This window comes from Saccostrea cucullata, unplaced genomic scaffold (genome assembly GCF_032062105.1).
Source record: "Saccostrea cucullata isolate Sc308-1 unplaced genomic scaffold, CSIRO_AGI_Scuc_v1 ctg1186, whole genome shotgun sequence".
Classification (NCBI taxonomy): Eukaryota; Metazoa; Mollusca; class Bivalvia; order Ostreida; family Ostreidae; genus Saccostrea; species Saccostrea cuccullata.
This window is the reverse complement of record NW_026928251.1, coordinates 133,827-150,314: the sequence shown is the minus strand read 5'-3', so window position 1 is coordinate 150,314 and position 16,488 is coordinate 133,827. Positions and strand designations below refer to the sequence as shown.

Genomic DNA, 16,488 nt, shown 5'->3' with positions numbered 1-16,488 from the left:
TGTTTAATAGATTTTAAGTTTGACAAGAAATGGTGTTTTGATGTTGAGTAGATAAGGTAACTCAAACTATACAGGTACTGAAGGGAAAATGTTGAGAAAATGAAAGCTCAATCACATATTTTTTTTATAATGCTTGTGACGTCAAAGATTTTTGCTGCGCCGTGACTTAATGGTATGTCCTGAAAAATCACTCAAAATAAATACCAATTTACAAAATTTTGATATGAAATTTTGAAGACCATATGAGTAAAGATTCCTTTATATTATTTGTGAAATTTTGCCCGATTATGTCGTCAAATATTTCTTCTGTGCAACAAGTCCGTGTAATTTTTGAACGGTCCTCGTATATACGCAACATCTACAACTTCTGCTGAAAAAAATTAGTTGTGGTTGTTAGTATGTCAATGCTACAACCAGATAGTCTATTGACCTAAACAAATATGAGTGATTTATGAGTATGACGTGAACCTTAGATATATAGAGGATATCTATATTGTGTGATTTGATATTGGCTTCATCCAACGAGTTGAAATGTTGTATATATTCGCGAGGCTTGCCGAGCGAATATACACCATTTCAACGAGTTGGATAAAGCCAGTATCAAATCACACAATTATAGATGTTCTATTTATCTCATACGACTTTCGTTTTAACAAAACTTTGAGACTTCCCCTGCGAAACTACATGAATGACTGCCAAAATCAAATTGATGACGTATAACTTGATGACGTAGCACCGTTGATGTTTACATGCGTCGAGAGAAAGTAGATCGAGTTCAAAATTTAGAATATTTGCTATCTGTGTCTTTGAAAACATCATGTGAAAATTGCTGGAGCTTTACATCAAACGAACTTCTGTCTGAAAGTTGTTAGGACTATGGGGATCGTGAAAGTCAACTCTTTTTACGATGGCAGTACAAATCGTGCTAGGCAAGGCTAGGGGCCTAGACTTTGTCTAGATTGTTTGCTGATCCATGGTAAGTTACACCTACATTACTAGGTAGGCATACGTAGTATAATATAAGAAAGCATTGTTAAAGATGTCAAAGGAGTCTTATAACAACAACTTAACTGGTACATGTAGGCTTTACTTTTTCCGAAAACGATCTAAGAGGGGGGGGGGGGGGTAACATCTGCCTTCAAATAGCCAACGGGTTCCTTGATAAAATAAGACACTTCTTTGACATCTTGCTTTTAACGATATTGCTACCCTTTATCATTCATTTTATAAGGGCAACAATGTTCACAAATAAAAGTTTCAATAAAATAAAATCTTGAAGCGAGGGTTCGTGTCAAAACCGGAAGTGCTATTGATAAAGCATCTACCCGTTGATAAAGCAAAAGTTTATCCAACGGCCTGTATCACCAACACGTATGAGATAAAATGCTTTCTTGCAATCAAATCTATATTCAAAGATTGATTTTTAAGTCCTAGAGATGAATGGAAACATGCAAAAGCTTAAAAGAAACATATGATTGTCTTTCTATGTGGAATAACAGGTATGTATTTATCACGGGGGTTGAGATACCGAACACATGACTTAAAAACTATTTATGGAATTATTTAAATAGATACCCAAGTTATACATTAAACCTGAGTTTAGACAGTTAAAGTTTCATAAATCGCAAAGATCGATAGATCTGGGAAAGTGCAGTTATAATTGTGTGGTTACATATGCATGTAACGGGAACTGATAACATTTTTTTCGATTTTGTGTACAGAATGTAAAAATGTTGGCAAGGTTTTACTCAAAGAGAGTAGAATAATTATTTATATAATAGGATTTTACGATTATAGCAGCACTTTTCATGATGCCAAAAAAAAAAAATACATTACAACTGTGAAATCATTAATTCCTGTGGAGCTGGTGGGGGTTAATTTTCGTTTTTTTTTCCGAGGTTTGGGAAGACCGTCGAATTTAATACGACCTTGAAATGTACAATTCCATATAAATGTAAACAAAGTCCAACCACGAAATCAAATTCCCCCAAACCAATATTATCCTCAAACCTCGAAAATTTGACTCCACGAACAGATGTGATTTTACACTAATAAAACTAGAATAAAAAATTCCCTGGTATTTGTTTTGTTGAAATTTTCTTTTTTCCCATAAGGTTGCATAGACACTTATTTGAAGTCCACATTTTCTAAAATGTTCTGTATAAAATCACGACTTATATATATTGCAAATTTAAAGCAATTTACAAGAAAATATATCAAAAATCTTATTTCATCTTAAAGGTATTGAAACTTCAAATTTTAGGACGGGTTTGATCGACACTCCTTGCACCTCAACACATTTCAATATGAATCTTAATACTTTGGAAAAGTTGCTGTGTATCAATGAAAAATATTTAAACTAAAATCCAGAAAATTCGGGGAAGAATGTTCCAAAGCAAAACATACACATAGTATATTGTGAGTCCGTGCAGTTGTGGTGAGCAGACTTTAACAGTTGAACACTACCGATGAATCGTAAACCTTAGAAATACCAAAGCTCGAACTTTGTTTACCAAAAATACTGTGTACGTTTCACGGGTGTGTTCAATTTGTTAATCCCTGTATATGTACACAATACTAAGCACGGAATTACGATACTTATGTAGGAGTTTTGATTTTGAATATGTCTACTAACACTGTGCCGGATCATGTATACCAAATGGTAGACCATCACTCACAGAGTTCATAACTACCTTTCTTACAGGTAAATCACACCTGTCAGGTGAGATAATCACCTTTGAACAAAAAACTCCCATGGGAAAAATAGAGTTCCTATAGAAAAAATAAAATTCCTGAGGGATATTATCAAAATCCTGCAGGATTTCTTAATTGCCTTTAGGATATTTAAGAAATCCTACAGGAAATTAAATTACTATGGGAGAGTTTAACTTCCTGTAGGAATACAATTTCCTATAGGAGAGAGAAAAAATCCCTTAGGAAAATATATCCCATAGGATTTCTTAAATTCCTGTAGGATTTTCTTTTTCAGTCAGAAAATCCTGTAGGAATTTTTTTCACTTTTGAATTATTTACCTGCTCCTTACTCTGAATATAATTGTTATTTTGCACTAAAGTTTTAATACTTTATTAATACACAACAAGACTGCCACTTTTCCTAAGAATTAAAGAATAAAATTTAAATCTGTGAAAGTGCAAGGATGTGTCAATCAAATACAACCAAAAACTTGCTTCAATAATTTGAAGATGAAATAAGATTTTTAATACATTTTCGTGTGGACTGCTATTATAATATAAAAGTCGTGATCTTATGCAGAAAATATTAACTTCAAATCTGTGTCTATACACCTTAAAGGCTTTTTTTTTTATATCTTTTTGTGCTCTTGTTACGGATCATCTATACGTCTTATCTATAAAATAAAATTGATAAACAACTTTTGTCGAATAAATATATAAAATTTAAATTGTGTTTAATTGCGGCATTTATAAGCTTATTTAAAGGGATAATGGTTTATTAAATCAATTAACAGTGTCCAACATAATGATTATTTGGTCTCAGACCAATTTTTGTATTCATTTAAAGCAAAATATGTGCAAAATCTTATGCGTGAAAAGAAGAAAACACTTGCTTTGGCCTTCAACTCAAAATTTAGATATATCGACGACGTATTGTCAATTAATAATGGTAATTTTCATTCTTTTGTCGATACGATATATCCTGTTCAACGTGAGATGAAAGAAACAACAGAGTCAGACACATCTATATTTGGATATTTTATTTGAAAAAGACAGTAATGGCCATCTAACCACCAAGCTCAATGATAGATGTGATGATCACGATTTCTATCGTCAACTTTCCTTATTTATACAGCAATTTACCTTCAACACCTGCACATGTATCTGAGTTGATTCGAATTCGATGCGCAAGAGAATCATCTATGTATGAAAATTCTAAAATGGGGTAAATTATTGACAAACAAGTTGATGAAACAAGAATATCAGCAGTCTCGATTAAAGTTACCATTTCGTTAGTTCTGTGGTCGACACAACCCTAACAAAAAATACTATAGTTAACTATAGTTATCTATAGATATAACTTTGACACTTTGAAAACTTTGATTTACTATAGTGATAACTTTGACACTTTAAAAAACATTGGTGAAAACTTTGAAACTTTGAAAAACTTTGGCGAAAACTTTGACAATATGAAAAACTGTATCGGAAACTTTGACACTTTCAAAAACTTTGGCAGAAACTCTGAGACTTTGAAAAAATATGGCTAAAACTATGACACTTTGAAAATTTTTGGCGAAAACTTTGACAATTTGATTTACTATTGCTTACTATAGTTAACTATAGTAAATATAGTTTTTTTTGTTAGGGAATAACCTAGTCAACAAATATAATTTATCATTGTGTCAGATGCTGATTGACGTTTTTCATACTTGTTGTTAGTCCAAAGGCTCATCATTGATCCAAAACTTCGTGGAATTTCTTTCTAAAATTTGATCGTGATTGTATGAAAGGCAAACAACAAGCACACTCATAATGTAGAGTCACAATGCAACAATATTTGAAAATTTTACCACCTATCAATTACCAATAAGGTCACACCAGCTTCTGAAAATGGATAGTTATGAAACCCGGGGGAGACGTTAACGTAATGTCAGATGTGAAGTTAGATATGTCACGTCACGTTATAGAGGCATCTCACGATTCTGTCCAACTCCACTATGTAATTCTACAAAATGCGGCCCTTTTTCTCCATTTTTTCCATGCCCCCGTAGACGAATTATTTGTATCTCTGTCTCTTGGTCGGTCTGTCTGTCTAGCTGTCTCTCTGTCTGCATGTCTTTCTGTCTGACTCTCTGTCTGTCTGTCTAGCTGTCTCTCTGTCTGACTGTTTGTCTGTCTGTCTCTCTAGCTGTCTCTCTGTCTGTCTCTCTGTCTAGCAGTATGTCTCTCTGTCTGTCTCTCTATTTGTCTCTGTTTGTCTATCTGTCTGCCTTTATGTCTCTCTGGGTGTCTGTCTGCCTGCCTGTTTCTATGTCTCTCTGTCTGTCTGTCTGTTTCCCTGTCTGTATGTCTCTCAGTCTGTCTCTCCGTTTGGCTCTCTGTCTGTCTCTCTGTCTGTCTACCTGTCTATCTCTCTGTCTCTCTGTGTTTTGTTTGTTTGTGCGCAAATAGTTCAGCCTTGCCTATAGCTTTTTCCTTTTGACAGGACCTCTCTTTGTATTCCACCATATTTGTTCTTTTGACATTGATCTATGAATTTTTATTTAGCAATATACTAAGAATTTCAAATTTTATATAAGCATTTTTTGTGACAAGATCTTTTATTGGATATCAACAGCACTTTGACCTTTTGACTTTGACTTTAACCCTGATAATAACTTTTAAACGGTAAGGACAAGGGCTTTCATAATTTACACATGTTATCCTTGTGATAAAAACTTCTGTAGAAAAAAAAACAAGAACTTTGACCTTTTGACCTTAGAGCCTTACCAACTTTTTAAAATCCTTTACCTTGGTAATCACTTTTAAACGGTTAAATCTGACGCTTGCTTACTTCATGCAATCCTTGTGAGACGACCTTTCTTTGGAAAGCAACAACTTTGTCCTTTTGACCTTGACACTGGAATTTGACCTAATTTCAAAAAAAATTATCCTTTTCTGTATTTGAACAGGAGGTAATTGGGTTTTCATATTTCACATTTGTATTTCTTGTAAAAAGACGTTACTTAGGGTAAGAAAAGTGTTATCTTTGTTATGTTTATGAAAGTTTAAGACATTAAATATCAGGAGCCAAACTCGTTCAATAGTCTTCTTGAAAGGTGAAGGATAATCCTCTTTTTTATTTTTGGACACCGGAATATAAGCTCACATATGTGATAAATAATTAAAATAATTGAGGTATTTTTGCCAAAACCGGTATATGTTTAAGAAAACCTTCGTAAAGTATTTTCTGTTGTTGAATCAAAAGTTCTTGCAACAGTAAAGTAGGGTCTTAATGTGTTTGTTACATGTTCTGTAAATGATCATCTTGTTTTAATTTTTAAACACAAGATGAAGCACGCCCTAAAGCATGGATTAATGCTACCTTATAGGTCCTTAATGATGGTTTAATAATTTCTTTAAAACTACCTACCGCGCTCTTCCTGTACTGCTAGAAGACAGATTCAATAGATCAAAAGTTCAACCCCGAGCAGGGGCGAAAGTTGGTATTCATATAAAAAGGAAATTTCTTTTTGCTTCCTATATTAATATTTCTTTACTAAGGGCAATCATGTTAGTTTAAGAGTTGTTTTTTAATATGTATAATATATTTATATAACACTAATACATCCCCCTCCCCCCAAAAAAGTGGAAAAAAACCTATCAAAAAAGAAACGCGTAGTACGAAAATACCTTGAAAAAAGTATGATAGTTCTTTCATACCTATTTTCATGTGAATATGACGCATTCAAGTAAAATACGACTGTTTTTTAAATTGGAATTATTTACTTTACAGGTTTTCTACAAACTCACAGATTTAAAGATCTGATTTTGTAAAATGCCCTATAAAATGCTGATTTCCATTTTCATTTGTTGGTTTTTGATGCGATTTTCTAAGGCACAAAAGCGAGAGTTTCGATATTTTGATTCTGGTTTTATAAACAAAATACATCTGTCTTAAAATCCTGCATCTGCATGTTGCAAAGCCATGGCATGAAGGGGAAAATAGGCGACTATAATCAGATGAACAACAGTCTACAATTCCAAGAGGCTTTAATGGTACGCAGGGCACCACATCTAACTTATAAAAAAGTATACCATTAACAAGGAACACCTAATGTTTGCAGAAGATATGGTAGAGCACGTGCGACATCAGGATAACCTGAATTTTGACAAAGTAAAACAAAGACGTTATCTATAACATTAGCTATCCCTTAAATGCACAAACAATCTAACAAGACCGTTTCCAGTTGACTACAAATTATTGCAAGATGGTTATTCATGAGATTGTTCTGACCCCATAACACCCAAATATCAACTTCAAAGATCTCAGATAAATAGAGTACAATGTATGATCACCGCTTCACCGCTGAACATTTGGATTAAGCTACTACTACAGAATGTTTATCAGAAAGTCTGTTTTAAGTTTAAGAGTGCTAAGGCTTCGTTAGGAACTTTAATGGTGGTTGTGTAATGATGTAGAAAACGGTATTACATAAAAGTAAGACCGATTTGGTTCCGACGCAGATGTAAAAGAGTACTATAAGACTAGCGATATTTCTACCTGCACATTCCATTTCAATTTTGCAGCATTCTAGAGCCGAATTTAAACCTGACAACACACAGCCACATACGTCTTGTTTGACACTCGCACTCTTGCAAAGCAATAGCAGTCTGTTTATGCAATAGTTCTCTCAATCGCCAGATTTAAACCCAACGGAGCGGAATTGGACAAAATGGATAAACCCGATTTGCAGAAGACAATCGCATCCCAAAATTCTGAAACAACTGATCAAATCTCAACATTTGGATTGGGAGAGTATTCCTAAACAGTTTTTAATACATAAATATATTTGCTTCCATTATATGCCGTTTTCGGTTATCATTTGTGTCTGGGGGCATACCTGTGATTGATCTTAAATTACCTTTCTTACCGTCTGTCATTTTTACTTTCTTAACTAACTTTATTTAGATAGTACATGTTTTCCTATTGTTAACCATATTTCTGAATTATCATGAAATCATATAACTTAATAGTCTTTCTGTTCAATGTGTCACTAAAATTCTACTAATTAGTATGTGTTTCTTTTTTGTAAAGAGTATAATACTAGGCTTGAATATGATTTTTTCAGAAGAAAATTGCTATATATTTCCTATGAATTCAGCAGTAAACTATTGCTCCCCACACATGAAAGAAAACTATAATGTAGATTCCGAAATATAAACGAGGAATTAATTATGGCGTTATTTCGCGAGAAACGCCAGTAGAGATATAACGTTACTCGATTTTATTTTTATGCTGTTAGAATACGTACAGCCATGACAGATTTCCCGAAAAGCCACAAACTCGCGAAGTACTTTTCTCGCGTTAGTCGTCGAAGATAAGGCATTTACAGTATTTTTTAAACGTAATATTCTATGTGTTTTGGGATAAATATAATTTTGAAAAAATAAGCATTTAACCCCTTTCATGGTACATACGCATTTCCACGCATCTGACTTGAAAAAGAGTATTATGTGAACAAACATTCATAATTTTGTTAATGCTGAAAATATCAGAATAATCCCTCTACCGTTAGAAAGAGAAAATAATTGCGATAGCCAATACATAGAATTTTTTTTATTGGTTTTGGCAGTATTTTGCTAACTTGAGTTAAACTTTGTGCACTATTTTAGCGATTTCGCCATTATCGATATCAATGCGGAGATAAGACGTAATGACACCTTAAAATGCTAAATAGGCAATTTTGCCACATATGATCCACATATGCATTGCCTTTCATATGAAGATCATATGTGGATCATATGAGAATCATATGTATATACAATCATATGAAAATCATATGTGGCCAATCATATGAGAATCATATGATCAAACATATGTTAATCATATGAAGTAATATACATATGATTTTCATATGAAAGGTCTTACATATGAGAATCATATGTATATTTTGGCAGTGGCCATAGGAGGATCATATGAAACTGATTATATGAGAATCATATGAAACCACATTCACTAATTTGCCCTTGTTATACTCAGGTAAAAAATCATATGAACATTTTGACAGTGATCATATGAGAATCATATGAAACAGTGATTATATGAGAATCATATGAAACAGTATTCACTAATTTGCCCTTGGTATACTCAAATAAAATGGCAATTTCAATAATATATCTCAATAGTAATTTAAATGTACATCAATTTCAAAAGAATCTGTTAGCAATGACTTATGTTAAGTTTTACTCTGTTTAACCCCCACCCCCCCTTTTCCCTTATTTTAAAAAAAAAAACTTCACAATTTTCTTTTTCTGTAATAATTCATATCCAAGACAAAATTGATAAAGAATAAATTAATTTGCTTTTTATTTCAAGTCTTTTTTGGTTTGGGTTTATTACTTGAGTAAAATAAAAAAAAAATCCGTATTTTTCCCGGACAAGTTTTGACTTCTATCGCGCAGATGAAAGTGTACGTCGTGTTTGACGTCACTGCTGCAGCAGAAGTGCTGGGTGTTGGAAAAAGTAAGTAATCTCCAAACAATATTGGCATTATCCTGTTATTCGCTCCGCGGAGTGAATAATATTTGACGTTGTTGACGTTACGTTTTTCTTCATATTTATACTTGCCTTTGAACATGTTGAAAGAATACATAAATATTTTCAGATATTAGCCTTTATTCCGTGGTAATTTTTTTATCACGACAAAATTTCATTACAGGGCATATTGGATAAAATTTTAGATGTGAGAGAATTATTCAATGCAATGTATAGCGTTTATTCCGTGAATTTCTCTTATACGCATGAGGAAACAGCAACTGTTATCAATTAATTTACTCTCTATATATACTATGACGGAATAAACAGCTAGTATTTTCATAAATGATTTCATGTTTATACATTTATCAGGAATAAAATGTTATATATTATGTTTGTTTTATTACGAAATAAACTACATGTTTTATTGAGTAAAATTTTAAATGTGAGAGAATTATTTGGTATATATAACGTTTATTCCGTAAATGTCTCTTATATGCATGAGGAAAACGAAAACTGTAATCAATTTAATTTCTATATTATTTAACGAAATGAACAATATTTTCATGAATAATTTTATGTTTATACATTTATCAGGGAATAAAATGTAATATGTTATGTTTAAATTACGCTTTTTTTGTCACGGAATAAACCACATGGTTTATCTTCTTGTTTTGTCCATTGTTTGCTTACATGTATGACCGATTAGCTAGGGGGTGTACACACTGTGGCTCGAACCTACCACCCTCAGATTTAAAATCCAACGCTCTACCGAATGAGCTAAAGGGTTAACCCACTAGCTATTGCTAGTAGGAGCGTGGCCTCACCATATACAACGCATAGCCACTTTAAACTCTGTTACACTTCCCCCTTCTTTTTCTTGAGATTTCTTACCCCTAAGAAATCTCACACACGAGACTCTGTAAACACCACTAACCATGTGGGTTTTTTAGTTGGGCGCCAATATGACCGATTAGCTAGGGGGTGTCCACACTGTGGCTTGAACCTACAACCCTCAGATTTAAAATCCAACGCTCTACTGACTGAGCTAAAGGGTTAATCCATTAGCTAGTGCTAGTAGGAGAGTGGCTTCACTATTTACAACACCCATAGCCACTTTAAACTCTGTTACACATGTTAAATTTCATTGCGCAGGACTCAAAAACATGTAGAAATGTGATAAATTGTATGTTTATTTATACACCCGTAACGGAATAAACCATATTTTTATGCTACTTAAATTATATTGTTCTATAAATTAAGGAATCCATGCCTTGAAGTGGTACAGGTATATCCAAGTGAGTTTAAAATATCCTTCGAACAGTGAATGAATCTCTGTACATACATGATTTTATTTCCTGTTTACTATATCAGACCTAATTCAAATTGAATACCATAACAAAAATCGAAAAAAAAACACACTTTCACGTTTACTACTTAACAATACGAACAATGACCGAATGCATGAATAGTGTTCACCTTATTGCTATGGTTCAGTTATACTCAGTATGGTCTTTGTAAAAATCTTCCCCCGTTTATTCGCATCGGTGCTAATAAGTATACCTCTATTTTCATCCCTTTTTAAAAATACTTTTCTCACAATGAATATCTACCAAATATTCCAGTTTAGCTTGAACATGGAAAGATCGTCTGTATATATATACTCCTGTTATTCGCACCGGTGCGAATAATTTTCACACTATATCCATTCATTAAATGTATTTTAGAGTGTCTCCCCCCAAAAATATCCAAGCCCCATTTTTTTATATTCTCTCCCCCAAAGAAACCCTTTTCCCGGGAATACTTCCCTTTCCTGGGCATTTTAGCTTGAAATCTGGAACTTCGTCTGTATATATATACTCCTGTTATTCGCACCGGTGCGAATAATTTTCACACTATATTCATTCATTAAATGTATTTTAGAGTGTCTCCCCCAAAAAATATCCAAGCCCCATTTTTTTTATATTCTCTCCCCCAAAGAAACCCTTTTCCCGGGAATTCTTCCTTTTCCTGGGCATTTTAGCTTGAAATCTGGAACTTCGTCTGTATATATATACTCCTGTTATTCGCACCGGTGCGAATAATTTTCACACTATATCCATTCATTAAATATATATATAAATGAAAACGGAGAATGTTATGGATTTCTTTAATTTATACATTTGTATTCTTTAAATTTTAAGAATAACAAAACACTTGATATTTGCATTTTTATTATATAAATGTTAGTAAGGAATGCATTTTCTCATTACTGTTATTAGTTTCACCTGAGATTTTATTTTTAATTTCGACCTTGACCTAAGATAAATGGATCGTACTGAGGTTTGTTTTAGTTTTATTTGCTATTTCTGCATCCAAGGAATGTTTTGACGTTACGTCAACAACGTCAAATATTATTCACTCTGCGGAGCGAATAACAGGATAATGCCACAATATTTTTAAAGACCTTTAATTTATGTTGTTTTAATATCGTTTCATTACGGTTACAGCTTCGTATGAACTCATCTCTGTAATACTTTCAACACTTGTAATTGTTAAATTAATGCATTTCGTAACCTGCATAACGTTATTGATCTGTAAGTAATTTTGGATAAATTTATTTCTGAATGGATGTAAACATTACAATTTACGTGTTAAGCTAAAGGCATTACTTTGTTTTCTTTTTGTTTTGACTTTTGTTACGTACTGATTTGAAAGTGAAGGTAGAAACCCTGTATAGCAGTTTGGCGTTTTTGTATGTTGAGATCGTTATCAAGTCGATTCTTTCATCAACTTAATGTGTTTTTATGGCCTTTAGATGCATTCAACAACTTGAGTTCAGTGTCACCGTGCTACTTTTTATTAAGTCCAAGAAGCCCAAAGCTGATAAGACTGGCAATTGATCCAAAAGCTTATTGTAACAGACGATTGCATCATCACAATATTAAAGGTAAAAAAAAGAAATACTTGCAATAAAAAATCAAAATGAATATCTGTAATGACTCCTTTATGACAAAATATTTCTTGATAATTTTGTTTTGTTCCTTTGTAATTCTACATTGTTTGCATGGCTTCATCAAAAATAAATTCAACTCAATAATATAGAAGTTGTATTCTACATTTTGAAACAATTTTAATCCAATGCACTTTTAAAATATGGTAAGTATGAATAGAATATGCTGGCTTTAAAAGCTATGAAACTATACAATAACTTCAGGGGGTAAATTGAATTTTTGAATTTCAGCAAAAAATTAATAATAACAGTGGCAACTTTCAAGGTACACATATGCATGTGTATGTGTTGAAAGTACATCAGATAGCTAATCCACTGAATATTTACATCTATGTATTCATTGACTGACATTTATAAAAAAAAAAATTCCAATACTAATAGAGAACCTAGTTTCAGGTAAAAAGTAAGATATTTAAGACTATTGAGAACCTACAAAATTGTATACTCTCTCTTTTTTGTAGTTTGTTTTTGTTATGCTTAGAAAATATCTACTGTGTTAATATTGGTTTTACAGGTTCAATATACAGTCAGCCTCTCATAAGAAAAAATCCAAAGATCCTAGGCTTGTTTCAAAGTTAAGGTAACTACGCATTGTTTAACATACTTTGTTATATTCTTCCCAACAAAGTTTGGGATATCCTGGAAGCACAAAGTCTGTTTTTCTGCCTATCTACTTGTCTGTAATTTTTTATCCAAAAGTAATATATTTGTGTCAGAATCTTCTTAATTTTTAGCAACAATACTATTTGAACATTCCAAATTCAATTGACAAAAATAAAAAAAAAATTGCTTTTTATGATTTTAATATGAAGCATATCTTCCAATAGTGTAATTGTCTTGCAAAATTCAATTCAATTGTCAAAATAAAAAAATGCTATGAAGCATATCTTCCAACAGTGTCTTGCAAATAATATCATAGGATTTTACAAAACACTGAAACGGAAATTGGTTTTGTGATTTGGTTTCGTTTTAACGTTAGACCTACGTTCTTATAAAAATTCTTAAACACTAAAAAATACTAATTCTCAGATCATACAAGTAGTGTGAAACTGCCTGTGTACGGGGGCTGCACTGAGGTAATACATGTGTTACGGGAACTCAGGGGACCTCTCTGGTGACGGAGTGGATAAACATTAGTTTGATTCTTCTCTTGCATACGGTCGTAAGACCTGAAAAAGGCAGACGGATGCAGGGGATGAACAGCTAAGTTTTTCACAGTACACCAAAGCACGTAAGACCTGAATAAGGCAGTCACTTGGTTGTAGAGAGAGGTGGCATACCACAATTAGAGGTGGGGGAAGTGCCAAGATGCAGCAGTAATAGTGGAGAGGCAGAGCAAGAAGAAAATTACTTGCGGGAGACACCCGTTGACCACAGTTAGTGGTTGTCCAATCAACACGAAACCCCATTGTATTTGTATATATTTGATTATAATCGTATTGGTCAACAAAAACCTGAGTTAACAGGTTAACGAACCTAAGTGTAACTCCTCGGTGATAAAAGACATATCACCACAAACACCAAGCTCGGCCGCGTTGCACGTTACATTATTAGGTGGCAAGCGTCGGGATTTTGTTGACCATGGATTCGTCTAAGAAATTGTCAGAAACTATAGAGCGGATGGAGAAGCTTTTGAAAAGGGTGAGAACGCCAAACAGCGACGGTGATCAGACAAATGCGGAAAGCCAAGAGTCTGGATATACAACACACAGTACTGTTAATCAACCGGCCGGTATGTCAGGAGATATGTGTCATTTGACGAGTACGGCGCACGGCCTAAAGTTAGATTTCCAGATGAAAGCAAACCAAGCCACACACCAAGTGCTGGGGTTGACGACATTGTGACAGGCCATATATTTGACACGCCAAAACCACAGAGGCAGTCAATAGGGACAGACAATGCGAAGACAGGCCATATTATCAAGCCAGCCTCGTATGACGGAACCAGTTCCTGGCTTGACTACAAATCACATTTTGAGGTTTGCGCTGTTGTAAATGGCTGGACAGAAGTTAAGAAAGGTCTTAACCTAGCTGTATCACTGCGTGGCCAAGCACAGTCAGTGTTAGGTGACTTGCCAAGCGATACTGGTCAGCACTATAAGACACTGGTCAGATCCCTTGAGGAGAGGTTCTCCTCTCCTAACCAAACAGATCTGTATCGTGTTCAGCTAAAAGAACGAAGGCAAAGAACATCTGAGTCAATACCAGAGTTAGGTCAGGTCATTAGACGACTAACCAATTTGGCCTACGCATCAGCACCTGGTGAGGTGCGAGAAACTCTCGGCAATGATGCATTCATCGATGCCTAGGGAGATGTCACAAATTGTCAGGCAATGCAAAGTTTTGTACATATGTAAATAATTTGTAAATAGTAAATCATATGCGGGACGCATATAATCTTGAGGGGAGGGTAATGAAACGGAAATTGGTTTTGTGATTTAGTTTCGTTTTAACGTTAGACCTTCGTTCTTATAAAAATTTTTAAACACTAAAAAATATTAATTTTCAGATCATACAAGTAGTATGAAACTGCCTGTGTACGGGAGCTGCACTGAGGTAATACATGTTGTGTTACGGGAACTCAGGGGACCTCTCTGGTGACGGAGTGGATAAACATTAGTCTGTTTCTTCTCTTGCATACGGTCGTAAGACCTGAATAAGGCAGACGGATGCAGGGGATGAACAGCTAAGTTTTTCACAGTACACCAAAGCACGTAAGACCTGAATAAGGCAGTCACTTGGTTGTAGAGAGAGGTGGCAAACCACAATTAGAGGTGGGGGAAGTGCCAAGATGCAGCAGTAATAGTGGAGAGGCAGGGCAAGAAGAAAATTACTTGCGGGAGACACCCGTTGACCACAGTTAGTGGTTGTCCAATCAAGAAGAAACCCCATTGTATTTGTATATATTTGATTATAATCGTATTGGTCAACAAAAACCTGAGTTAACAGGTTAACGAACCTAAGTGTAAAGCTTCGGTGATACAAGACATATCACCACAAACACCAAGCTCGGCCGCGTTGCACGTTACAACACCTAGTATAACATATCTAACATTAGTTTTATCTCGTATTATATCTTTGTCGGTGAATTGTGAATACATTTGTTTGCTGATGATAAGTTACTTTAATATAACTTGTAGAATTGATTTGGTAATTTTAGAATTATTTTATTATTATTTTTGAAATTTTTGTAGAGATCATTCTGTGCCACAAAGAAATTGTTCAGGAAGGGGAGAACTGGTGTATTTGCATTTTTGGTACAGTTCAAAGAGATTTTCAAATGGTCAGATCAGAGGGAGGACAACTGAAAATATTGAAAAGATACAGAAGGAAAAAGCACCTGAAAACATATAGAATATTCAATAATTATGACATGTGGAGGATGTACACAATCTTGTCTGAATTGACCTGTAAAGATTTCCCATTCTTATTTGTATGCTAGAATATTAAATAACTTGATTTTTCATAAATTTACAATAGAGAATACATGACAAATGTTATTGCTGATATTTTTCAAATTTGCTGTGGACACTTTCATGTCATATGGTATTTTTATACAAGTACATGACCTAATTATTTTATTCATTTGTACATGTATACATGTTTAACTACTTAATCATTTTGCTGAAATCTTATAATTTGTACTCATTTTAGAATATGTTAAATACATGTATTGACAAATGCTACTGACTTGTTTGTATATTTTCTTGTTTAGAATGTACACTGTGAAAAATAAGTTATTTCTCTTGATGAAAATAATTTTATCAAAAACGTTGTGTAAGCATTATAAGATATTTTAAAATATTTAACCAATGAGGATAAACCATTGTAATGTAATGAATTTTCATCTAAAGCAGAAATATCTGATTTTTAAATGTGTACAAGAATGTGAAAAATATTGAAAGAGAACACACATAACTGTTTCATATGAATTACATATGTTGCCCCTTTCATATGATTCTCATATGTAAATGGCTTGAAACACTCTTAAGTGTTTCATATGATTTACATATGATACCCTTTTCATATGATTCTCATATGTAAATGGCTTGAAACACACTGAAATCATTCATATGCAAATCATATGTAGTTATTTTCATATGATTCACATATGTGGATCATATGTAAATCATATGATTTGCTTCATATGATTCACATATGATGCCCATTTTCTATGATTCTCATATGAAACCAGTCATATGTGAATTATATGATACTCATATGAGAATCATATGTGGCTAAGTTGCCTGTGTAAGTTCTGGTGATAACCTACAATGCAATCCTA

General features: G+C 33.6%; 1 long non-coding RNA gene across 1 annotated transcript; it reads left to right on the top strand.

Moving 5' to 3' along the window:
• Nucleotides 1–9,151: 9,151 nt before the first annotated feature.
• On the top strand, nt 9,152–15,517 carry LOC134276916 (uncharacterized). The gene is made up of 4 exons (XR_009994142.1): nt 9,152–9,199; nt 12,009–12,140; nt 12,718–12,783; nt 15,398–15,517. It is a non-coding gene; the product is annotated as an uncharacterized LOC134276916 (long non-coding RNA).
• Nucleotides 15,518–16,488: the final 971 nt, after the last annotated feature.